The sequence below is a fragment of the Ambystoma mexicanum genome, chromosome 3p (assembly GCF_040938575.1).
Source record: "Ambystoma mexicanum isolate Mex_15411 chromosome 3p, UKY_AmexF1_1, whole genome shotgun sequence".
In the NCBI taxonomy this organism is placed as follows: Eukaryota; Metazoa; Chordata; class Amphibia; order Caudata; family Ambystomatidae; genus Ambystoma; species Ambystoma mexicanum.
The window spans coordinates 454,299,344-454,326,542 of NC_090925.1; the positions used below are offsets into that span (position 1 = coordinate 454,299,344).

General features: G+C 43.2%; 1 long non-coding RNA gene across 1 annotated transcript; it reads right to left on the reverse strand.

The window, feature by feature from the left end:
- Positions 1–20,389: 20,389 nt before the first annotated feature.
- On the reverse strand, positions 20,390–20,863 carry LOC138579552 (uncharacterized). The gene is made up of 2 exons (XR_011304062.1): positions 20,787–20,863; positions 20,390–20,699 (listed from the first exon to the last, which is right to left on the reverse strand). It is a non-coding gene; the product is annotated as an uncharacterized lncRNA (long non-coding RNA).
- Between the last annotated feature and the right edge of the window lie 6,336 nt (positions 20,864–27,199).

The window sequence follows — 27,199 nt, forward strand, 5'->3', positions numbered from 1 at the left end:
CTGACCTGAGGGTGTCAGACAGCCTGTACTCCTCAGATGATGTATTTTGTGCTGGTCCATTGCATGTTTTCCATCTTCATGTTACAGAGAGATAGACGTGAATATTTTTGATATTTTATAGTTCTTAGGTGTTGAGTGATTTGTGAGTTTATGGCAAGTCTGTACGACTAGGCAGCGGAAATTAAGTCCGGTGACTATTGTTTTAAGAATTCAAATCATTCAATTCCAAGCACTTTAAGGATTGTCCACTCATAAAATAAATGCACTCTCTGACTTCCTAGCTCATTCTCACTCACTCATTAACTCACTCATTAACCCACTGATTTCTCATGTCCTTGGCAGAGTTAAGGATGGCTAGAAGTTCAGTGGGGCAGGTGGGGAGAATTTGGGTAGCAGGAGAGTGTATGGGAGATGGAAGGAGGGACGTATGAGGGAGAGTTAGAAGGGTGGACATGTAGACAAAGGGTACCTCATTTTGATAATTTTAGTTGTGAGGTAGTTGGAAAAATTAACAGTAGAAAGGAGGAGGGAACAGAGAAGGTTTTAGGGAAAAATCATAGCCTGAATGGTCCTTTATAGTCTGTAAGAGAGTGAGCAGAGACAAAACAAGATCAGTGAACAATGATGACTTGTCTGTGTTGAGAGTTGTAGCCAAGTCAGTACAGATTGCTGGTGAGGTATAGTGATCGTGGGGGGTGGGCTTTGCACCAGTGGCGTAAACAGCAGTGAATGGTTGTCCTCAGCAGTGGCTGGAACATCCAAAGTTGAGGGTGTTGGGTGGGGTAGCAAGGGATTGGGCAGGTAAGTGATCATTTAGGGGGTGGACAATACAGAGCTGAATGCAGTAAATTCAAGATCAATGGAGTGCAAGGCTCAACATCAGGATTTGTTGAGCAGGAACTACAACCAGCTCCTGAGTGGCCAACTTCTATATATTGGAAGTTGTCAGAGAGAGTGTGGTCAAGTTGGAGCTGTTGGGCCTCAGGTGTATTGAAGAGGTTCAGGTCATCCATTATGACAGCCAATACATCAGCTGGGAGTATGTAGTATAAGGGCTAAGATCCGAGAAGAAGTGGTTAAGGGAGTCCAGTGGGCTGTTGGTGAGGAGAGTAGCAAGAGGGGTGAGAGCACAGAGTTTGACCGAGATGTGCTTAAAGCATGATTGAGTGAAACAAAGATCGGAAGATGTGATAATTGTGTGTCTTTGCTAATCATGAGACCAAAACTACCTCTTTTTTGGAGAGATTATGGGAGTTACAGAAAAGTCATTGTGAAGGGCTGTCAGGGTGGCAGTTTAGTCAGGGCTAATCCAAATTTCGTTCACAGCGATCATCTAGAGTTTGGGATGATGGTAATCAACATTTTCAGTGGCAAAGTATTTCCGAGACCAAGAGTGAGGGGCAGGGGTAGAGGAGATAGTTGATGCAGTAGATGGAGGAAAGCAGCTTGGGGTGATGAGGTTGGATTAGTTAGGATGTGAAGGAGATGAGCAGATAAAGAAAGGGGTGTTTGAGCAGACAATTAAGTATGTCAATGGGAAAAAAGGAGAATGGGAAGAGTGGGAGTGTAGGGAGAGCTGGCATGGCTGCAGTCCAGGGAAATATAGATTGAAAGAACAGTACAGAGAAGGAGGACGATTGCCAGAAGCACAGAAGGCAGGGTGTGATTGGGAAGGGTGCTGGTTGGCATGGGACCGAGGTGACCACACACTGCACATTATAAAAGAAGGTCAAATACTTAAGGCCCTAAGTGACCAAAAAGAAGTTTAATAAAATACAGGGACCAGTGTGACCGAAATGCAATTAATAAAATGGTCCTGTGAACTTAAATGCTATTTACTAAAACAAAGGGACCTAGGTGACCAAAACAGCAAGTTAAAATAACATAGGATCCTAGAGGATCAAAATGAAATGTATATGGTGCAAGCGATCTATGCATTTGTGGACATTCTTAGAAGCATTCATCTCGGTGTAGGGTGTTTGACTAATGTGGTACAACATTGAATTAAGGGGGAAGTAAGGCAGCATGGGTCACCCCAGCACCGACTGGGACCAAACAGGACCAATATGGCTTGTCCTTTGCTTTGAGGCCATATGTTGATATAGTAGATGGTTTGATGCCTAGGGCTTTTTTTATTGTGTTCCTCGTCGGAGACCATGACATTCGGCATGAGCAATTAGGGTGATGCAGTTAAGGAGGGAGGGTGGTATTTCTGTGCTCATCCCAGTGCTAAATGTAGCCTGTTCCAAAATGAACAACTTCAATGTTATTCAATAGGCAGGTTCCGAAGCTACAATGGTGGATCAGATTATCCCTGTTTGAAGGGGGGAACTGAACTGCTCAGCTCCTGCGGGCTGCTCTGCATCTGTGTTAGCCCTTAAGTAAGGACTGGGTGATGCAGGAGAGGATAGAGGGTAGCATTTCTGTACTCAGCCCAGGGTCAAATATTGCACGTTCCAAATTGGCCACTTTCAATGCCGTTCACCTGGAAAGTGCTGCAGTGGTAACTGAGAGCTCACCAAATGGAGAAGGGGCCCACTGCACAATTCCTATTCTGGAAAACAGAGGCTGTTGTGCAGCCCATGCGTCCTGAAAATGTATGCCCCTGTTGATGCAGCTGAAACAAGAAGGACACATTTAGCCTGTTCTAAAATGGCTGTTCTCAGTATTGTTGAATATGTACAGCTGGTTTAGATGTTGTTTAAAGCTTGGAAGGATGACAGATACATTTCTGGAGTTTGTCAATAAGAGTTGTATTATTTCTCTGTGTTATTGGTAATGTAAAACATAGTTCTGCACTTGAAGGACGCATTTTGAAGTCTAATTACATTTCAATTGCAATTGAAGCTTCCCATTATTGTGGAAAAGTACATTTGGAAAACCCTTGTTTGTGAAGTTGAAATACAATCAATATGTGCATTATTAAGCATTTAGTTATGCCGAATCTAAGATTTGCTAAGGGCATGTGTGTGATACTATTAGAAAAGCATGAAAGAGAAAAGTGGTATATTTAGACTCTTCACTACTCTGAGAAATCCCTTTTCACTAATACATTGCTCTCACTGTAACATTTACAGGGCTCATAAATAAGAGAAATAGTAATATACCATGTGCAATAAAAGGGGAATATCTCTGTTCAATGTGCTCCCCCCTGCGTCCTCCCTTGGTTGCTTGTAGAGACCTTGCATGCCAAATTGCACTCTCTTCCCCTTTGTTAGCTCCCCAGTCCTTTGAATACTAGATTCTGGTGGCTTCTCTCACTGTGTATTTGCCCTATGACTTGCAAATACTCCTTTGATTTATGAAGCTCGGTCTGTACCCAGTAATTAGCATAATAATAATAATAATAATAATAATAATAATAATAATAATAATAATAATAACAATAAAAACAATAGTAATAATCTGTAAGACGTTATGTTCTTCTCTGTGATGTGATGCTAATTAGCTACTTAAACGTAAGCATACTTTTTGCTATTTTTTATACATCTCTTTTTCGCGAAAGCGCATGCATCACATATGAAACAATGAAAAATGTAAGTAATGTCTGTTAGAAGGGTTGATTGGAGCCAGCTTTCAATCCATGGCCTCCTTTGTAAATTTCAGTGGCAGGAAGAACATTTAGCCAAATATATCCATCCCTTTTCTAAGTAACAAAATGGTGAATGTGTAAAAGATGACTTGTGATAAACTCTATTTGAAGTTTCTATGCATGCCTCTATTTCATTATGCAGGAAACGTTATTTTGTCATGAACAGCTATGGGTGTGACCAGATATGCAAATTGATATTGCTCCACTTTGAAAGGTGCAGGGAGCTACCATGTATGCAGAACAACGTGGGGAAGTCAGATGGACTGAAATGAACAGCCCAGACGACTTCACCGTGTGTTAAAGTGCGCTTTTGCAAATAAGGAAAAATGCCTGTTTTAAAAGAGTAATGTTGAAAGAAGGCCCTGTCTTGACTTAGCAATGTAAATGGGGTTTGTGCTGGGAAACACAAATGGGATGTTTTATTCAACAGGTTTGCTGCTGATCCAAAACAGAATAAAATAAAATCAAGAATTTAGACATTGGCTAACAGTGGGGAAATCTACCCAAACATGTTTTTCTGCTGATTAAACTGAGGCCTTCCCCCAACAGGAGCCACAAGGGAGTTTTGGGACACATGCCTGATAATTGCTACCTTCGGAAACTGTGAATGACAAAGACAAATAAAGATCACACGCTCGTCAGACTTTTTGTCTGTGCTCCAGGCTCTAACAATGGAAATTCTGGGACACGGACATGTGAAAAGGGAAATAACACTTCCCCGCAACTTCTGCTGGGAGCTGCAAAGCCACCTCAAGAGCAGCCTTGTAAGCTATGCCCATATACGGTAAAAAATGCTGAACATTTGCCTCAAAAGACTATTTTATTAATAAACTTGTAAGACTTTTATCTTTGCAACAGGACTTTGCAAAAATGTAAAAAGTTAACAGTTTAAATGTAATTTTGTGGGTTTTAGTTTAAGACGTGGTAGCTTTCACTGCCATGTTGGGAACAGAAATGGCAGCGAAGTGGACATTCTGAGGAAAGTATACAAGATGCCACTGTGAAATTCAAAAATGATATACCTAATAATAGTCTATACACATGTATAAAGTTATAGAATTCTAGGCCAAATATTTCTCACTGAAAATGACAAAAAATTGTTAAACGGGCGAAATAAAGTCTGATAAACTGTTAAGTTTGACTGCCATGCTCAGTGTGAAATATGTAATCTGTCTAGGTAATATGTATAGATGCCAAAATTGCATAAATGTGTGATTTATGTGAAGAATGATATTAGCTAAAGTAACTGGGGGATGATGCTATGCCTAGTAAACCCGCATCATAAAGCTGATGTCAGGTTTCTAAAAGTCCAATTAATTGAGAGGTAGGCAGTAACAATCAACCCTGACCAATCCAGTTGTTTAGGGGCATACTGAGCCTAAGCCTGTCCTACCATATAATTCTATGATGTCCAATGCTTTATATAAAGGTGGGCTGACAGAACTCCAGACAGGCTCACTCCTGAATTTCCAGTGCTTGTGTTCCTGATCTTCTACACCCATCTTGCCTGATTCCAGATTCCACTTCAAAGCCAAAGCAAAGCTGACCCTATCCCAGCAAGGCCTAGATTCAGAAAATCCCACTAAAATCCCATTAACCATGGGAAAATCTGTGGTACCCTTTTTGGGGGGCATCCTGAGACCAGACTGCATGTTGCCTGCTAGCTGCATGCCCGCTGTACCTCTGCCCTCCAGCTGTACTTTTTTATCAGAAATGCCCAGCTGTTTGCTACCTGGTGACCTGTGCTGTGCAGTGACAGAACCCGGTTGACTGTTCCAAAAATCCCAAATTCAAGCGTGGACTGTGAGTATTTCCCCCATCCCATAGAACACATAGCCTACCTCATCTTTACCCTTTTGACTTTATTCCACTCTCTAAGCAATTCTATCCATGTCTTGGTAATTTGTCCTACTGTCTGAAATTTTTGTGCATCTTGTCTGTGATTTCCTAGTGTTAGCGCCATTCATTCATCCACCCCATTTTGTAACTCCTTAGCAATATTTTGAATAATTTAATACATTTTCAAGCTAAGAGAAATGTGGCGTGGAGCAGGTTAATGCGGCCGACTTAACCTGTTTCATGTTTAGCGCTATCTAGCCTTGATAATCTAGCTTAAGTAAAATTTGTCTTTCTTTCCCAGCCGATTTCTCTCTTTCACTGCTTAATTTTACCAAAATCGAACCTTCTGTGATCTTGAAAATCACACCCAGTTCTTCAGATACAACCCTCCTTTCACTTATATATTGTCCTGTTTTGTGCATCTATCCCCCAGCCCAAAAACCCCATTCCAAATCTGAGTATTTCACCCGTTTTTTATTGAAACCGTTTGTGTCATTTAAAATGGCAATTGAGAAAAAAATGCTACTTTCCAACGTGTAATTTCGGCTGCATCGTATTCTTACTTTCAACTTGTTTTAAAACTGTAGGCCTTTTGTTGAGAACTTGCCTTGTGATGCCAGTGTTTATATATTCATGCTATTATGAGAAATCATATTTGCCTCATGGATTTAGCCGCACATTAATTATTTATTTTTTCAATTTCTGAGGGTCATGTTATGCCATTGAAATCATGTTTGCCTCTTATTTTATGAGGGAAGGTCGGATTTTGATTCCGTTTGCTGCACAAGATCCCTGACTCCCTGCTGATTCATTCTGTCCATTCTAAATTCGATTCATAGGGGTTTGAGAGAGCATTTCAGGGTGAAATCTTAACTCAGGTGCTATCTACCCAAAGAGACAAAGTGCTCGTATTCATTTGTGCTTGGTATATGTTCTTGTAGAAGGTTAGCCCAGTGTATTGCTTCAGTTTCCATTGTAATTATCACCCCATTGGTGATTGCTGCCCAATATTAAAATTGGTTTGATTTTCACCAACCGGCCTGGTTCATGGTCCATTATGACCCGGGGCATTTGAAAAAGGGGGTGTGAGACGGGTTGTGTGCCATCTCAAATTGAATTTGCAGAATATAACGAGAAAGCATTTCAATTGTGTGCTACATACTAGACTAAGACCAAGGTGTGTCGCCCGATTGAAATCCTTAACACCTACCTTAAGAAACTAAGGATAGCCCGAATCAGTAAGTTCAATGTAAAAGTTTGTCTGTGCCCAAAACCTATACTTGCCCTCCCAACTAAAGCTAAACATTGTGTGGGGATGTCACAACAACATCAAATAGTGTTCCAAAATAAGGTCCTGAGCTTCTTCCAGATCTTGGCTTGCTTTCCAGCTCCCATTGTGCAAGTTCAAAACAGTTCCACAAATTCTCGAGGTTCCCTTCCCCAAGAAGACAACACAATTCCAAAAAGTGGCCTTGAGGTTTCCTTCCTCAAGGCAACAATACAGTCCATAAGGTCTTTGGTTTCCCTTCACCCAAGACGTCAGCTTGTCCAGCTTGCCAACTCACACTTAGTTTCAATCTTTTGATATGCAAAACCAGTTTCAGGTCAACTTTACACTCCTTCTGATTCCTTGAAAGTATATATATTTTTTCTGCTTCACTTCAGCAATCTCTTTCACACATGCAGATGTGTTATTTGTATGTTTCCTTGACTTTCACAGATAGGGTATCCCCAGTGTAGGTGCAGTTGTCGGACCACACGGTCCACCCATTACAGGACTCGCAGGAGGTAACCCTAGGCTTTCTTGCCCACACAGGTTCTTCTATCACTGCACTTGTGTTCTGGTTCACAGTCACTTTGCTTTTTCCTTGCCAGTCTTTTGGCTTTGCAACAATGTGCTTTCCTGTTGGCCAGTCTCTTGACTTTGCCAAAATGTGTTATTTCATACACTTGACTATGTGGTGCTCTCTTTCCTTCAGCACATTACTTTCATACTTTTCAATAAAGTTAATTTCTTGCTTTTCATTGTATTTCATAAGATTTGTTCTTTGCTTTTCAATCAATCTTGCCTTCCATTCATAGGCTTATCATAGGCTTATCAAAGCTTTCTTTTAGTTCGCTATTCTCAGTTCATATACTTTCATTGCTTGTATTGTTCACTATAAACCTTCACTATGGGTTCACTTTATCTTGCCCATCTAATTTCGTTCATTCAGCAGTTAGTCTTGCCCTGTGATAGCCCCCAGTAGCGTCAGGGTACAAGTGTTCCCATTTGTTCCCTCACCGGTCCCTAGTGGCTCCTCCGGGTGGCTGATTTCCCCTTCTTCTGCTCCGCATATACGTGTGTCTAGTTTTGAGAATGGCGCTCGCACTCCGGTATTCTCTCTGTAGGTTGCTGGCAGCTCTGCTCACATCTCGCAGAAGCTGATGGTTGCTTACAGCAATGGAGTCTCTTCCGTGCCCCACAGCTCCTGCTCTGGGCACCCAACCAGGGAGGCTCCAACCACTGTGACCATCTCATGGCCTGCTCGGGCCTCAGCGTCACAGTCTTGCTGGCGTCCTGGTCTCTAGGCAGGATCCTCCTGGTCAGCATCTTATCAAGAGTATATCTCTCCTCGCAGGCCCGAAACGCTACGGCCCAGCAATTCTCATGCTGGTCTCCCCCTCCTGATCGTCAGCTCCACCTTTTATACACCTGGCATAATTTAACATGTTGCAGTTATGAGTCCTCAGGTCAAAATGGCTGACCATAGTTAATGATGCTCTCTGAACATATCTCGCCCTCACAACAATTCTCAGGCCTCTTCCTCATCTTAGCACCTGAGTGGTGAAATGAATGTTAGCCTGTACCACTCTTAGTTGCCTCTTCCTCATCCCAGTACTGTAGTGATTTGAATGAGGGGAAATGCGGGGAAGTGATTGGCATCAGCTTATAAAGGCAGGGGGAGGACAAGCTTAGTTATCACAAGGGAAATTGGGATAACATGTCTCATCTGCGGAAATCCTCTCCCCAATCCCTAAGGACACTCCACCTAGGTGATGCTCACGCGCATCTCGACCCCAGGGTCAAGATCCAAAAGTGTTGGGCTTTCCCTGGCCACCTGAAAAGAGGATCTAAGGGGAGCAGGTGTGAGAATACCCTGAGTTTTCTCATATTAGAAGCGGAAAACACACCAGATATTGTTTCCTAGGACTCACAGCATGCAATTATCAAAGTTAATTAGTTTCATTTAGTAGCAATGAAAAATAAATATATTCTTGAATTCCAGGTGCGAGTAGCTACCGTGCAAATTGATCCTGTAACAAATGAATAAATAGCACCCCAAGTTGCTGCTGAAGCAAAGCACACACACGTAAGCACTGTAGAAAATCCAATAAATAGACAAAAATGAGTTCTGAACAATGTCCTTCACCATGTGACAACATTGTCTCCTTGCTCTAGACTTGGCTGATTTCTGAAATCACCCCTTTGCCACTGAATCCTTACCGTCACTCTCAAGCACTCACTTGTACATCCTCTCCTCAAAAAATCCTCTGCTGACTCTTCCTGTCCAGTTTACTACCGCTCTATCTCCATTATCCCCTTCCTGGGCAAACCTTTAGAGAAGCTGAGCATCTCCCAGCTTATCCACCACACTGAATCTGTTGGTTGTCTCCACAAACACCAGTTTGACTTCAGAACTGCCAGGGGCACAGCAACTGCACTCCTGAATAGACACAAAGACTTGCTCTCTAATATTGATTCAAACTTACTTTCCGTTCTCATCCTTCTTGACCTTTTCTCTGCCTTTGATATGGTCAATCATGCGACCCTTATAAAACAGCTCTGTGATACTCTTGGCATCACAGACCTGGATTTGGACCTGCTGACCACCTTCCTCTCTGAATGATCTTCCCAGGTTCAACTGGGCCCTTTTCTCTCCTTCATCTCACTCTCCACCTGTGGTGTCCCCAAGATCTCTCTTATCTTGTGTTGGCTTTTCAGCATCTACCTTGCTCCTCTAGCCCATTTCATCTTTGCCTTCTCTACTAATTTCCAATTTTATATAGATGACATGCAACTCTCCTTCAATATTCCCTCCTTTGACTCCTCCTCTTCCTCTATTATTCCTGACTTTCAGTCTGCTTTTCAGGCATGGTGCACTGCTAGCAATCTCTGCCTTAATGCCAGTAAGATTGAGATCCTTCTCATTGGACCCCAGCTCCCTCCTTCCCCCCTACACTCTAGCCGCCTTCCATGGGCCCCTTCCCCTCACCCTCCAATGGGGCACACACATTGGTGTCATCTTCGACTCCTCTCTTTCCTTCTCTCTTCGCATCACAGACCTTGCCAAGAAGGCCCATTTCAGCTGCATCTCCTCAGAGGCATTCTCCCTTTCCTCATCTTCCCCCAGAAATTCAATGTCTCCATTGCTCTGTTTCTCTCCAGGCTGGATTACTGCAACAGCCTCTTCGTCAAACTGCCTAACATCTCCCTTCGCCCTCTTCAAATAATCCAGAATAGGACTGGAAGACTTATCCTTTGCCTCAAGCCCAATGACTGCATCTCTACAAACCCTAAAATCTCTCCAACGGTTCCCGATTGCTGACAGGATCAGGTTCAATACTCTCTGCATCATCCACAAGGCTTTCAGGGGCCTGGGACCCCTGCTATATCCAACTTACTATCCCTAAATACCTCCATTCTAGAGCCCTTCGGTCTTCTAGTTCCAACTCTCTGCAGCTCAGACGCTTCTCTGAGCAGAGACTGGTGGTATATCACTCTCCTCTGCAGGTGCTTCCCTCTGAACCGGCCTCCCTACCCCTCTCAGACATGAGCCGGATCTCCTTAAGATTTGGAAGCTTCTTAAAACCCTCCTTTTCTTTTCCTCTTTCCCTCTCCACAACCCCAGCTAATGTTTGCCTTCAGCCACTTGAGTGGCTGACTGGTTCCTTCTGTTTTTTTACATGGAAAAAGGACCTCCCTTACCAGTCGACCCCTGTCCTTGGTCTCCTCTGATCCCTCCTCACCCCACAGCCTGCACTTGCCTTTCTAGGCTCCCTTCACCTGCACTAGCCTGGCTGGGCCTGCACCCCTGAGCCCTTCCAGTCCCATTGCTTGCACTTTAGAGCATCCAGAGGCACGGAAACTGCTCTTCTGAACACCTGTGAAGACATGCTCTCAAATCTTGACACTAACACTCCCTCTGTCCACATTCTCTTTGATCTCTCCTCTGTGTTTGACACGGTTAACCACAACATCCTGATCTCAGGGTTTCATGACACCTTGGCAATCACAGGTCAGGCTGCGGCTTGGTTAACCTCTTTCCTCTTCGACCGCTCATCTCAGGTTGAACTTGGTGCCTTTCTCTCAACTATCACCCTCTCATCCTGCATCATTCCCAGGGGTTCTAACCTATCCGCCTGGTTCTTCAACGTCTACATGGCTGCCCTGGCTCGTGTGATTGCCACTTTCACCTCTAATTCCCAGTGTTATGCGGATGACACAGAGCTATCCTTCAGGCTACCCTCAGCCGCCTCCTCCTTCTCACTCATATCTGACTGTCTGTTTGCTATTCAGGCATTGTGTGCTGCAAACGACCTTTGTCTCAATGCCAGTAAAACTGAGATTGTTTGCATTGGGACACCTGATCCCTCTTTCCCCCTCTCACTTTGACTGGCCTCCCTTGGCCCTGCGCCTACCCCCACCTGCAAGGCCAAAAACCTTGGGGTCATCTTCGACTCCACTCTCTTCTTCTTCTCTCACATTTCTGACACCTCAAAAAAGTCTATCAACTACAACTCCTCAGAGGCACTCTACCTTTTCTCCAGAGCTCTATTTCTTTCCAGGCTGGACTACAGCAACAGCCTCTTTCTCAATCTCCCTGCTTCCACCCTGCGCCTTCTGCAACTCATCCAGAACTGATCTCCGAGACTTATCCTTGGCTTCAAGCCCAGGGACTGCATCTCCCCAGCGCTGAAATCCCTTCACTGGCTACCCGTGCCTGCAGGGACCAAATTAAAGTCCCTCTACATTGTCCACATGGCTTTCTGGGGCCTGGGACCTACTTACCTTCAACGTTACCTTCTAAATACTGTCCTTCTCGAGCCCTCCACTCCTCTACCTCCAACCTTCTGCAAGTGAGCTGGTTCTCCAAGCAGAGATTTGGAGGGAGATCCCTTTCCTCAGCAGGTGCCTCCCTCTGGAACAGCCTCCCTGCCACCCTCTGCCTTGAGCCTGAAACTCTCAATTTACGGAAACTCCCCAAGACCTTCCTTTTCTCCTCTTCCTTCCTTTTCACCCTACCCTGCTAACCTAGCTCTCTGGTCTTCCGTCTCTCCCTCCTTCCACACAGCTTATTGACTGGCCACCTGGTGGACCTCAGAGTCCCACAGGTCCTAGGCACCCGTGCTAGTCCTCCTGCACTTGCCACAAGGTCCCTACACCCACTGCACTTGTAATAAACCTTGAAAGCTTCTCTCTCCGCACTTCACCAGTCTCTACTGACTGGGTGCACTTGGTCCCCTGCCCCTCCCTTGCCCCTCCCTTGCCCTTCCGCACTTACATAATCTGTATTCAGCCCAGCCTGAAGATCGTTCTGTCTTTTCTCTCTTGTCTTCACCCCTTAATGTGCACTTGAAAAAACTGCAAAATCGCAGACAGGCCTATTTGCTGTATCTAAACTGTTAAATTTATAATTTTCACTTAATCTGCCTGTGCAGACCGTTGTCATCTCAGGAACTCAAGGGCTCAGAGCGACTGTTGTTTTTTTCCCTGTGTTACTTCCCTCCTTGAGCGCTTTGAAACACTTGCCTATGTATAGGTGCTATAAAAATAAACATAACCATACCATACCATACTTAGGACGTGGCACTTCTGCCATTGCACTCTCTTCTCCAAGGGCTCTGTCTACCTGGCCTCCCCAGGCACTCCAATAAACCCTCTAGCACTTCCCCACTCCCCTCTCCCTCAAGACCTAGTAGGACCATTATGGTTGTGTCATCCCTGTTCCCTCCTTTGTCTTGTTGTGCCTTAAAACACATTGACTATAGGCGCATTGTAAAAACCCAATAAATAAAATAGATAAACAATGGTAATTTATTCCAGGCCCAATTAGATAGTGCACCTGTCACTTCCAAAGGTCTTTGCAATAGAATTGATTAGGATTATCCTGTACAATAATTATTTCAGATTTAACGGCACATTTTGTCACGCCACCGAATCTCGGTTGCCTCTGGCAGCTTTGGAACACTTGGCATTGGTGGCGCCATTAGGTTGTTCCAGAGTTGCTTTCTTACTTCCTGGTTTTCTGGTCTAGTCTTTTTGTTCTGTCGCTCCATTTCTGTATTTAGCCCGCCCCTCTCTGGGTTCTGCGCGTTGCAACTTTGTCTCTTCCGCTCTGTTGCATTGCTCCTGTGTTTCGCTTCGCATCTTGCCTTGCCTACCTTTGCTTTCATTTCTTCCATCCGAGTGCTTGAGTATTTCGCTACTCGTTTCTTTGCCCTGCCTTCCTCTGCATGCTCTCTCTCGCTAGTCTCTCGCAGCTTTGCTGCACCTTGCTGCCGTCCTTCCTCTTTCTGTGTTTTTTCCTTCCTTGCTTTTTCCCCCTTACCTTTTCTTTCCTGGGCTGCTTCTTTCAGCCCTTCGGATTGCCTCCTCTGCTTTCCAGCTCCAGTTGCTCCCTCGTTCCTGTATCTGGTCTTTCTCCACGCTACCTTTTTTAAACGTACGCCTTACCTGGGTGCTGCTCTCCGCTCCAACTCCTCGCCGATTATCCATCCTGGGCACCTGCTCCGTTTCTGCTTTGGATCACCAGCCATCTAGCCCTGGACTATTTAAGACACCGCAGCAACACCCTTCAGGACGTCCGCTCCGGTAGTGCTCCGGATATTCATCCACCAAGTCCTGGACAGTTCAAAACAACTCAGGAGTCTATTGCAGCAACACACACAGAGAGGTTTTTTTTAAGCGGCTGCTTTTTTCCTCTCCAATTGGTTTCTGCGGGAAGGGGGTCCACTGCTTCCCTGTCTAGCAGGGAATCAGGGTGGCTTCTTACCACGGAAGACCGTTTCTCTTCTCAAAAAAGAAGAATTCAAAGAAGAAGCTTACCTGGTGAGAGGTCTCATCAGAAGAAACAGGTGAGGAGGAAGGGGAGGTGGACATTGATATAGCTGACAACCCACCTATCACGGCAGTTTGACAGTTTGCAACGCCAAGAGGATAGATCAATGGCTACCCCTGAACAGGCGCAGGAACTTCTTACAGCTGTGCATAATTTGACACAGGAATTACAGGCTGTCAAAGCTGAAAATGTGGCTCTCAGGCAGACGGTTGACCGCTTTGAACAGTCCCGAAGCGACCTTCCTCCTATGCACTTATCCTCAGATCAAGCCCGCATAGGGTTTCTGGTATCCAACTTAACGGGTAATGCCCTATCTTGGGCTACACCACTGGTGACCAGTGCCAGTCCTTTATTGCAAGACTATTCCGGGTTCACAGCCCAGTTCAAGTTGACCTTCGAAAGGCAAGAAACCACTGTGGTAGCCAGTGAACAATTGCTGGACATTCGCCAGGGAAACTCTGATCTATTGTCATACATTTCCCGCTTTAAGCGGATGGCTGCTGATGCAGGCTGGCAGGAGAACGCCCAATACACCATCTTTCGTTATGGCCGGAGAGAAGACCTTAAGGACAAGTTAGCAAGGTTTACCAGGCCTGCCACCCTTACCGATCTTTGGTCTACTGTGATTCAGCTGGATTTCAGCTTATCAGAAAGGCATTCAGAGTGTCGGAAGCATCGAGGTTTCCCTGTCCTGGCTGAGCCTAGCCCGTCCTCCTCCACTCCCACCTGTTTGAATAAAGAAGAACCCATGCAGATTGGGACTACTCGAGGACCACTTACGTCTGAAGAATGAAAACGACACAGGGACAACAACCTGTGTATGTACTGCGGATCCAACCAGCACATTTTGAGGGACTGCCCTGATGTGACACCACGACGATCGGGAAACGCCACATCTCGGAACTAGTAGGGACAAGTTACTGAGGGGGATTTCCTGTTCCCTTTGTGTCATTATCAGTTACTCCCGTTAACCCCTCCGAGGACAACCATCTCATGGTTGTCGGAGTCCAATTGTGTCTTTCCCAACAGTCCTTTGAAGTTCTAGCTTTGCTAGATTGTGGGGTGGCAGGATGCTTTATGGATGTCGTCTGGGCTGACAAGACCGGCATTGGCCGTTTGGAGAAAGAGGAGGACCAAAAGGTGGAGGGTGTTGATGGCAAACCCTTAAGTTCCGGTCTCATCACAAACACCACTTCCCCTATGGTGATGAAAGTACTCCATCACACTGAGACTATCCAATTTGACTTGATCAGAGCCACACACTTTCTGGTGATTCTGGGGGTTTCTTGGCTATGGAAACACAACCCTACCATAGATTGGACGAAGAATCAACTGTCCTTCACTTCTAAGTATTGTCGACAGTCCTGTTCTTCACAAACCCAGTATGCCACAGTCCACACTCTTCCTGATCTATCTCTAAGAACGGATGTCTTGAAGGTGAACAGCATTCCCAAGGAGTACCTTCAGTATCAGGAGGTTTTTCGGAACGATGGTCCTCAAGAGTTACCTCCTCACCGACCAGAGGACTGCGACATCAATCTACTGGCCAATGCAGTTGTTCCTTTTGGGCGAATGTTTTCTCTATTTCTTAAAGAGAAGGAGGCACTTAAGGAGTATCTCGACTCGAACTAACACCACAGACTTATTCAGCATTCTCACTCTCCCGCTGGAGCCTCGCTGTTCTTTGTCCCTAAGAAAGGATCATGTGAACTTCGACCATGCATCGACTACAGGGGCCTAAACCAAGTTAATATAAGGTATTGGTATCCTAAGCCACTCATCAGGGACATACTGGAGGCAGTTCAAGGAGCCAAAGTGTTTTCCAAGATCGATCTCAGAAGAGCCTACCAACTTCTACGGATACACTCAGGAGATGAGTGGAAGACCGCCTTCTGTACACCATTTGGGCATTATAAGTATTGCATCATGCCATTTGGCCTGGTGAACGCGCCATCTATTTCCCAGCGCTTCATGGACCGCACATTCTCTGACCTCCTATTCCATTGTGAAATTATCTACCTTGATGACATCCTGGTATTTTCTAAGGACACCCAGCTCCACACTAATCATTTTCACCAGGTCCTCCAAAGGTTACAAGAAAACCACCTAAAGGCTAATGCAGAGAGGTGTGTCTGCCGAGCATCTGAGGTTACTTACCTTGGTTTCATACTTTCTTCTGAGGGTATTCAGATGGATCCCGTAAATATAGAAGCCATACTGCATTGGCCCAAGCCCGTTTCTGTCAAGGAGGTTCAAGGGTTCCTAGGGCTTGCTAATTTTTATCGCAAGTTTATCCTAGGCTTTTCTGACAGAGTACTTCCCATCACAAGGTTACTCAAGGAGTCTTCAATGCCGTTTACCTGGTCCCCTGAGGCTAACCAGGCCTTTCAGCAGTTGAAAGAGGATTTCTGCTCTGCTCCTGTCCTTCGCCAACCTGACCAGAGGTTAAGGTTCATAGTAGAGACCGATGCCTCAGCAGCAGCCCTAGGTGCCGCTCTCCTGCGGGAACATAAAGGTCTGGAATACCCCGTGGCCTACATGTCTAAGACCTTAAATGACATTCAGATGCACTATTCTGTCATTGAAAAATAACTTTTGTCCATGAAATCCACCTGAGAGGAATGGCGTCATCTTCTGCAGGGGGCTAACCATCCTTTTGAAATAACAACAGACCATAAAAATCTCAAGATCTTACAGAACATGGAATGCGTCAATTCACGCCAGGCCTGATGGGCCCACTTCTTTACTCAATTTGACTTCTTTTTGACCTACTTGCCAGGTTCCAAGAACATTCTTGCAGATGCCCTCTCAAGAAGAACGTACTCAGGCGTTACCCAGAAAGAACCCCTCAGTCTCATGCTCCCTGATGTCAAAGTCATCTGTTCCGAAGAGTCTTTTTTGAAGGATGTTCGCAATGCCACGCAGACTGCTGGGATTCCTCCTACTACTCCACGCACCGGGAATATTCCTATCCAGGATGGTTTGTGCTTCAAGCAGCAACGCTTGTTCTTGCCCAATATCCATACCCGTCAGATGGCGTTAAAATGGTGCCATGATGACCCAGTGGCAGGACACAGGGGGGTGAAGAACACTCTGGAGCTGCTACGACGCAGATTTTGATGGCCCAACATGACCAAGGGGGTCACTTCTTATGCTCATACCTGTCCAGTATGCTGTTGGTCAAAACACAACACTCAGAAATCTATCGGTTTCCTACAGCAGGAAGAGGTGTCTAAGAGACCTTGGAGTCTGATATCGACCGATTTCATAGTGGATCTGCCACCTTCAGAAGGATGTTCTTGTATAATGGTAACAGTTGACTGTTTTACCAAGATGGCCCACTTCTCACCTCTAGCGGGTTTACCTACCGCAGCAGAGATGGCAGCAGTGTTTGCTAGAGAGATTTTTCACTTACATGGCACTCCGGATAAGATTATCTCTGACAGAGGCCCTCAATATACTTCCCGCTTTTGAAAGAACTTTGTGATAGGTTGGGCATAGAACGTGCCTTGTCATCAGGTTTCCATCCGCAGACCAATGGGCAGACAGAAAGGACCTACACCACCCTTGAACAATATCTCCGGTGCTTCACTAACAGTCAACAGGACAATTGGGTTAGCCTGCTGGCCACCGTGGAATTCGCCTACAACTACTCCATGAACAGCGCCACCGGCCTCAGTCCTTTCATTTGTTCCTATAGGTTTCATCCCAGCTTTACTCCTTCTCTGTCTTTTCCCACGTCTGTTACTCCTTCTGTCGATAATTTGCTTACCAGTATTTCGGAAGCTCATAAAACTGCTGTCGAGAGCCTGCTGGCAAGCAGTCTTCACTACCGTTCCCAGAGCAATCCCAAGCGCCTACCTTCTCCTACTTGGCAGAGGGGTACTAAAGTATGGTTGTCCACTAAGAACCTACCTCTCTGGCTTCATCCCTCTAAGCTGTCACCCCGTTTCCTGGGTCCCTTTCCCATACCTTGCAGGATCAATCCTGTGGCCTTCCGCCTATTGCTACCTAAACACATGCACTGCCTTCACCCTGTGTTTCATTCATCTCTTTTGAAAGAATTCAAAGTGGATCCCTATCATTGCCCTTTGCCTTGGGATCCGGTACCAACTAACATTCCTCCTGAGGAGTATGAGGTGGCCTCTGTTCAGGACTCCTGCTATCGGCGGGGCCGGTTAGAATATCTTATCCATTGAAAAGGCTATCCTCATTCTGAAGATTTCTGGGAGCCGTTTTCTCATGTGCATGCCCCAGCATTGGCTCAGAGGTTTCACCGTCTGTTCCCGGGCTAGCCGGGGATCGGGGGGGTGTCCCTTGGGAGGGGGGCATACTGTCACGCCACCGACTCTCTGTTGCCGCTGGTGGCTTTGGAACGCTTGGCGTTGGCGGCGCCATTAGGTTGTTCCACTGTTGCTTTCTTACTTCCTGGTTTTCCGGTCTAGTCTTTTTGTTCTGTCGCTCCATTTCTGTATTTAGCCCCGCCCCTCTCTGGGTTCTGCGCGTTGCAACTTTGTCTCTTCCGCTCTGTTGCTTTGCTCCTGTGTTTCGCTTCGTGTCTTACCTTGACTACCTTTGCTTTCATTTCTTCCTTTCGAGTGCTCGAGTATTTCGCTACTAGTTTCTTTGCCCTGCCTTCCTCTGCGCTCTCTCTCTCGCTAGTTTCTGCCAGCTTTGCTGCACCTTCCCGCCATCCTTCCTCTTTCTGTGTTTTTTCCTTCCTTGCTTTTCCCCCCTAACATTTTCTTTCCCGGGCTGCTGCTTTCAGCCCTTCGGATTGCCTCCTCTGATTTCCAGCTCCAGTTGCTCCCTCGTTCCTGTATCCAGTCTTTCTCCACGCTACGTTTTTTAAACGTATGCTTTACCTGGGTGGTGCTCTCTGTTCCAATTCCTTGCCGATTACAAATCCTGAGCGCCTGCTCCGTTTCTGCTTTGGATTACCAGCCATCTAGCCCTGGACTATTTAAGACACTGCAGCAACACCCTTCAGGACGTCCGCTCTGGTAGTGCTCCGGATATTCATCCACAAAGTCCTGGACAGTTCAAAACAACTCGGCAGTCTACTGCAGCAACACACACAGAGAGGTATTTTTAAGCGGCTTCTTTTTTCCTCTCCAATTGGTATCTGCGGGAAGGGGGTCCACTGCTTCCCTGGCTAGCAGGGAATCAGGGTGGCTTCTTACCGTGGAAGACCATTTCTCTTCTCAAAAAAGAAGAAATCACAGAAGAAGCTTACCTGGCGAGAAGTCGCATCAGAAGAAACAGGAGAGGAGAAAGGGGAAGTGGACATTGATATAGCTGACAACCCACCTATCACGGCAGAGTTTGACACATTTTACCTCCAAATATCGGGCACTTCCATGGGCTCCTCTGTAGCACTATCTTACCCAAACATATTTATGTTCCACTTTGAACCCTGGAAAAGTAAGATCAAATTTTGGAAACGTTTCATCAATGATATTTTTAGCATCTGGCAAGGAAAAACTGAAGAATTACAAGAATTTCTGGAATACCTCAACAACTGCCAGTAAGGTATTACATTTACATTGGAGATTGGGAAACCCAGCATACATTTTTTGGATGTACAGGTGGAAAGAAGAAATACAGAATTCATAACAAACAACTACAGAAAACCTACTGATGTAAACAGTATCCTACATTTTGGAAGCTTTCATCCCCTTCACCTTAAAGACAATTTACCATTTCGTCAATTTCTACGCTTGAAAATAGTTACATCAGACCCCATATTATTCCAAACAGAACAGAAAATCATGAAAGAAAGATCCGACAAAAGAGGATTCCCGGAAGGAGTTGTAGATAAAGCAATCCAACGCACAGGTTCCATAACCAGGGAGAACTTACTCAGAGACCAACCAAAGAAAGATACAACAAGGCTTATCCATACCCTCAAATACTCGAGACAAGGTTACCAAGTTAAGAGTCATCAATAAAAATTGGGATCTTATAAGATCAGACCTGAATCTTAATCGATTACTTCCTGAACCACCAATGCTGGCTTACAAAAAAGGGACAAGAATTTCAGAGATTGCCTTATCACGGCTGAGAGAACGAAAAAACCATCACAGACCACCCTGAGGAAACAAAAGAAGGGAACGTATGCTTGTCTGAACTGTCAACACTGCTGAAACTTGATAAAAGGTGACCACGTAAGACATCTTAACAATGTAAAGAAAATAATTTTGAGAGATTTTGCTACTTGTGAGAGCAAGAATGTAATCTATGCATTAAGATGCCCATGTGGCAAGTATTATGTTGGTAAGGCAGCACGCAAAGCAAGAGAACGATGGACTGAACATAAGTCTAATATCAGAACAGGGAACATCAAATCGCCAGTTTCTAGACACTACAAAAACAATGGATATAACATCTCACAATTACAGTGTGTGATACTTGAAGTAATCCATGCATCTCCAAGAGGAGGAGATGTGGTCAAAAGGTTGGCACAAAGAGAACTATATTGTTTAAACAAATTGGATGCAATGACCCCAATGGGTCTAAATGAAGATTTCTACTTGGGACCGTTCCTTTGTGGAATTCATCTGACCACTGAATACAGTAAAAATCAACAAGCGAATTAGGTCTCTAACACTGTTGAATACATACATCCATGATGAGAACATTACACAACTTCAAAAACATAGCAGGGTATTATTCCAGATTGTGAGCCTCCTTCGGAGATGTAAATCCAACAGATTGTCCACAAGATTGTGGAACTCTCCCGTCCCCTGCACACCCTTTATACTGTAGAAACAGTCAATATTTCTATACAATGGTAATATTCAGTTTCTTTCAGAAAAAAGAAGAAATTAATGAGAGAAGCTAATTCATGACACTATTATAATAAAACAGAATGATGGGGACCATCGGTTTTAATTGAATTTTAAATTAATTGTTACAGATATGAATTTCAATTCATTCATCATCCAGTCTTTGTAAACATAATAACATAAATGTATTCATTTTGAGGTTACATTCAATATTATAATACAAGGGCATACAAGGTACTCATCACACTTTCTATACAATAGGCTTTTCACATGATATATCCAAAGAAAGTAATGATGAATATTTTCTCGACGCGTTTCGGGGTGTCCCCTTCTTCAGGAATTGATAGCCCTCTTCATTGCCGTTAATCTTTGTTTCGTCTATAATGTATGATACAATGATCAGATTTTAGATTCTCACTGATAACTGTCATTTAACTCTTGGGAGAAATTTTTAATAATAATCACCTGGATGTTCAATGTGGAATATCCTAACTGGATTTATTATCAATAGCAATATCAGCCCAATAATGGTTATACAACCTGTAGATGTGATAAAAAGACAATAGGGAAAGCTCAATTAAAAAAAGGGATCTTAATTCATGAAGGAAAATCTAGTCATGTAATATCTAAGAAAAAATATTACCTTTCGGTATTTCTGTAAGAAGCTACTACATCCATGGAATGGGTCGCTGTGGTATGTAGAGAGTCCTCAGGTACGGAGGTAGTGCAGTAATGGGCGATTCCTCCACTCGTGTCTGTAAAGACGCGTATATATACTATATAAGATATAAGAAAACAATTGGGTGGGATAATTCTGTAGAGAGTATTCTGTGAAGGCCTCTAGGCTCATGGTATGCAATTGGGGAGCTGTTTGCAAAGGATTCTCTTACCTCCTTCCTGAGAAGATGGCCGGTGCTGTAGCTCGAACCGTTCTACACGGTTTTCACTAAAGATGGCCACTATTTACATTATGACGTCATCACGTCGAAGCGTGACGACGTCACTATGTTTAGATCGTCAACGTGTGACGGGAAAATAGACGTCATACGGGCATATTTTAGAAAACAATGTGTGATTAACCAATAGTATATAGGTGTATATCTATACCGGTGCAGGGAGTTTGAGTCAAATGAAATAAAGATGAAAAGAGTCGGAAGATAAATGTGAGGAGTGTCTCATGTAACTTCTGGGAAATCTATTGTTTACCACGGACAAAAATTAATCGAATATTGGACATCCGTGTGTTTACTATTTCAAGAGAAGCATGCTCACATTCTATGGTCTGTAACTTAATACATCCTATGTCAGTAAAAAATCATCCTAAGTGAACTGAACAAATTCAAAAATGTATTTAACAGCAATTGATATTGTATCCACACTGGGTTTCTGATTGGGTCAGGGGAAACAGTATTTAGTTACAAAAATGAGGCTAAACTGTAATCTTCGTTCATCCCATTGGGAGCTAGACTGTTTAGTCTCTCTATCCAGAAGATTTCCCTCTGGTTCATACGTCTGGCATGATTGCCACCTCTTGGGGCTCTGTTCACAATTTCCAAAATCACAACCTTTAGTTGAGAAATATTATGTTTATTTATGGAAAAATGTCTTGCTACAGGTGAGTTAACACTGTTGGTACGTATGTTACTTTTGTGTTCATTCCAGCGTTCCTTGGCTTTCCTTTGTGTCTGTCCAACATAGTAAATGCCGCATGGGCAGCTTAAACCATAAATGATTGATTTCGTGTCACAAGTGGCAAAATCCTTAAGTGGGATTTTTTGGCCATTTGATGGGTGTCTTACATAGCTTCCCTTCATTATGTTGTTACAATTGCCACAACTGAGACAAGCAAACGTACCTATTTTCCTCTTGGTGAGGGTTCTTTGAGTGTCCACTCTCGGTCTTTCTGCCTTAACTAGGCTATCCCTGAAGTTCCGACCCCTCTTGTAGGCGATTATGGGTGGTTCAGGAAATAGTCTCTTTAGTTGTGGATCCAATTTGATTATACCCCAGTTCTTCTTGATCATCCTTGTTATGTGATGACTCTGTGCTGAATATCTTAAAGCGTAGAGAAATGGGATCTCCTTAGATCTATTTCTTGATATACGGAGGTCTTTCCTCTCCAATGTGAGTGTTTTTTCTTCTGCTTTCTTGATGATAGACTCTGGATAACCTCTTTCCTTGTATCTTTGTGTCATCAATAGGTTTTCATTCCTCAGGGTGTCAGTTGTTGAGATAATTCTCTTTAGTCTAAGGAATTGACTGTAGGGCAAATTATTCTTTAAATGCGTCGGATGATGGCTCCTGAAGTGTAACGTGTTGTTAACATCGGTGGGTTTGTGATAAATATTGGTGATTATCCCATCTTCCCCAATCTCTAGTTCAACGTCCAAAAAATGTAGTTTAGGGGTTCCAATTTCCATTGTGAATTTGATTCTGTCGTGGCCTAAATTGATGTATTTTAGGAATTCCTCTAGTTCGTGATGTTGTCCTCTCCAGATGACGAAAACATCGTCAATGTATCTTTTCCAGGTGATGATTTTTTTGCTAAATTTTGTTGGTATCAAAATCCATTTCATCTCCAAATGGTACATGAATAGATTGGCATAGGCTGGGGCCATTGCTGACCCCATTGAAGTTCCTGATGCTTGTAAATAGTACTGCGTCCTGTATCTGAAATAGTTGTTAATGAGTATAATTTTGCTTAATTTCATTAGGAAGGTTTTGTTTGCTTCACATTCATTTCTTAGTAGGCACCATTCGAGTGCTTCCAAACCGTCTTGATGTGGGATACATGTATATAAACTCTGTACATCAAACGAAACCAGTAGATCATTTCTGTTAATATCTGTTAAGGTGTCTAGGTGATTGAGAAAATCTGTGGTATCTTTAAGATATGTTGTGGTTGTTTGGACTATGGGTTGTAATGCCTTGTCCACATAAACTGCTAGTGGGTTGAAGATACTATCAGTTCCCGCAACAATCGGTCTGAGGGGGGGTTTTGTCAAGTTCTTATGTATTTTTGGCAGTCCATAGAAGATTGGAGTAATAGGATGTTCATTAATCAAAAACAATTTAGTCTTGTTGGAAATCCATCCTTGGTCCTCAGCTTCCTCAAGCGTAGTTTCAATAATGCTTGATATTTCTCTGACCGGATCTTGTTCAATTTTTATGTACGTGTTCTCATCTGTTAGGAGCTCCAAAATCTTCTCCTCATAGTATGTAGTGTCCATAATCACTATGGCCCCTCCTTTGTCTGCCGGTTTTAGGGTCAGGCTTCTGTCATCCGCAAGGTTCTTGATGATTTCATTCTGCCTCCTCCTGGTATTGTAGTTCCTTGTTCTGGTGAAATTAACCCTTTTGAGATCTTTTATCATCTGTTCTTCAAACATTCTGATGGTTATGTTATTGACTTGAGGGTCGAAATGACTCTTGGGTTTCATTTCTAAGTATTGATGTGGCTCTTGTGTAGTGTTGATTCCCATTTGTGAATCAAAAAAGACCAAACGGACACATTGAACCTAGGTTTAACATTTATACCAACCCAGAATTCCAATTTGCTGGAAGAAAAAATCAATCTTCATAGACTGGCACGGAAAATGAGACTCAAAGTCTTTTTTGATTCACAAATGGGAATCAACACTACACAAGAGCCACATCAATACTTAGAAATGAAACCCAAGAGGACCAAGGATGGATTTCCAACAAGACTAAATTGTTTTTGATTAATGAACATCCTATTACTCCAATCTTCTATGGACTGCCAAAAATACATAAGAACTTGACAAAACCCCCCCTCAGACCGATTGTTGCGGGAACTGATAGTATCTTCAACCCACTAGCAGTTTATGTGGACAAGGCATTACAACCCATAGTCCAAACAACCACAACATATCTTAAAGATACCACAGATTTTCTCAATCACCTAGACACCTTAACAGATATTAACAGAAATGATCTACTGGTTTCGTTTGATGTACAGAGTTTATATACATGTATCCCACATCAAGACGGTTTGGAAGCACTCGAATGGTGCCTACTAAGAAATGAATGTGAAGCAAACAAAACCTTCCTAATGAAATTAAGCAAAATTATACTCATTAACAACTATTTCAGATACAGGACGCAGTACTATTTACAAGCATCAGGAACTTCAATGGGGTCAGCAATGGCCCCAGCCTATGCCAATCTATTCATGTACCATTTGGAGATGAAATGGATTTTGATACCAACAAAATTTAGCAAAAAAATCATCACCTGGAAAAGATACATTGACGATGTTTTCGTCATCTGGAGAGGACAACATCACGAACTAGAGGAATTCCTAAAATACATCAATTTAGGCCACGACAGAATCAAATTCACAATGGAAATTGGAACCCCTAAACTACATTTTTTGGACGTTGAACTAGAGATTGGGGAAGATGGGATAATCACCAATATTTATCACAAACCCACCGATGTTAACAACACGTTACACTTCAGGAGCCATCATCCGACGCATTTAAAGAATAATTTGCCCTACAGTCAATTCCTTAGACTAAAGAGAATTATCTCAACAACTGACACCCTGAGGAATGAAAACCTATTGATGACACAAAGATACAAGGAAAGAGGTTATCCAGAGTCTATCATCAAGAAAGCAGAAGAAAAAACACTCACATTGGAGAGGAAAGACCTCCGTATATCAAGAAATAGATCTAAGGAGATCCCATTTCTCTACGCTTTAAGATATTCAGCACAGAGTCATCACATAACAAGGATGATCAAGAAGAACTGGGGTATAATCAAATTGGATCCACAACTAAAGAGACTATTTCCTGAACCACCCATAATCGCCTACAAGAGGGGTCGGAACTTCAGGGATAGCCTAGTTAAGGCAGAAAGACCGAGAGTGGACACTCAAAGAACCCTCACCAAGAGGAAAATAGGTACGTTTGCTTGTCTCAGTTGTGGCAATTGTAACAACATAATGAAGGGAAGCTATGTAAGACACCCATCAAATGGCCAAAAAATCCCACTTAAGGATTTTGCCACTTGTGACACGAAATCAATCATTTATGGTTTAAGCTGCCCATGCGGCATTTACTATGTTGGACAGACACAAAGGAAAGCCAAGGAGCGCTGGAATGAACACAAAAGTAACATACGTACCAACAGTGTTAACTCACCTGTAGCAAGACATTTTTCCATAAAGAAACATAATATTTCTCAACTAAAGGTTGTGATTTTGGAAATTGTGAACAGAGCCCCAAGAGGTGGCAATCATGCCAGACGTATGAACCAGAGGGAAATCTTCTGGATAGAGAGACTAAACAGTCTAGCTCCCAATGGGATGAACGAAGATTACAGTTTAGCCTCATTTTTGTAACTAAATACTGTTTCCCCTGACCCAATCAGAAACCCAGTGTGGATACAATATCAATTGCTGTTAAATACATTTTTGAATTTGTTCAGTTCACTTAGGATGATTTTTTACTGACATAGGATGTATTAAGTTACAGACCATAGAATGTGAGCATGCTTCTCTTGAAATAGTAAACACACGGATGTCCAATATTCGATTAATTTTTGTCCGTGGTAAACAATAGATTTCCCAGAAGTTACATGAGACACTCCTCACATTTATCTTCCGACTCTTTTCATCTTTATTTCATTTGACTCAAACTCCCTGCACCGGTATAGATATACACCTATATACTATTGGTTAATCACACATTGTTTTCTAAAATATGCCCGTATGACGTCTATTTTCCCGTCACACGTTGACGTTCTAAACATAGTGACGTCGTCACGCTTCGACGTGATGACGTCATAATGTAAATAGTGGCCATCTTTAGTGAAAACCGTGTAGAACGGTTCGAGCTACAGCACCGGCCATCTTCTCAGGAAGGAGGTAAGAGAATCCTTTGCAAACAGCTCCCCAATTTCATACCATGAGCCTAGAGGCCTTCACAGAATACTCTCTACAGAATTATCCCACCCAATTGTTTTCTTATATCTTATATAGTATATATACGCGTCTTTACAGACACGAGTGGAGGAATCGCCCATTACTGCACTACCTCCGTACCTGAGGACTCTCTACATACCACAGCGACCCATTCCATGGATGTAGTAGCTTCTTACAGAAATACCGAAAGGTAATATTTTTTCTTAGATATTACATGACTAGATTTTCCTTCATGAATTAAGATCCCTTTTTTTAATTGAGCTTTCCCTATTGTCTTTTTATCACATCTACAGGTTGTATAACCATTATTGGGCTGATATTGCTATTGATAATAAATCCAGTTAGGATATTCCACATTGAACATCCAGGTGATTATTATTAAAAATTTCTCCCAAGAGTTAAATGACAGTTATCAGTGAGAATCTAAAATCTGATCATTGTATCATACATTATAGACGAAACAAAGATTAACGGCAATGAAGAGGGCTATCAATTCCTGAAGAAGGGGACACCCCGAAACGCGTCGAGAAAATATTCATCATTACTTTCTTTGGATATATCATGTGAAAAGCCTATTGTATAGAAAGTGTGATGAGTACCTTGTATGCCCTTGTATTATAATATTGAATGGAACCTCAAAATGAATACATTTATGTTATTATGTTTACAAAGACTGGATGATGAATGAATTGAAATTCATATCTGTAACAATTAATTTAAAATTCAATTAAAACCGATGGTCCCCATCATTCTGTTTTATTATAATAGTGTCATGAATTAGCTTCTCTCATTAATTTCTTCTTTTTTCTGAAAGAAACTGAATATTACCATTGTATAGAAATATTGACTGTTTCTACAGTATAAAGGGTGTGCAGGGGACGGGAGAGTTCCACAATCTTGTGGACAATCTGTTGGATTTACATAGGTT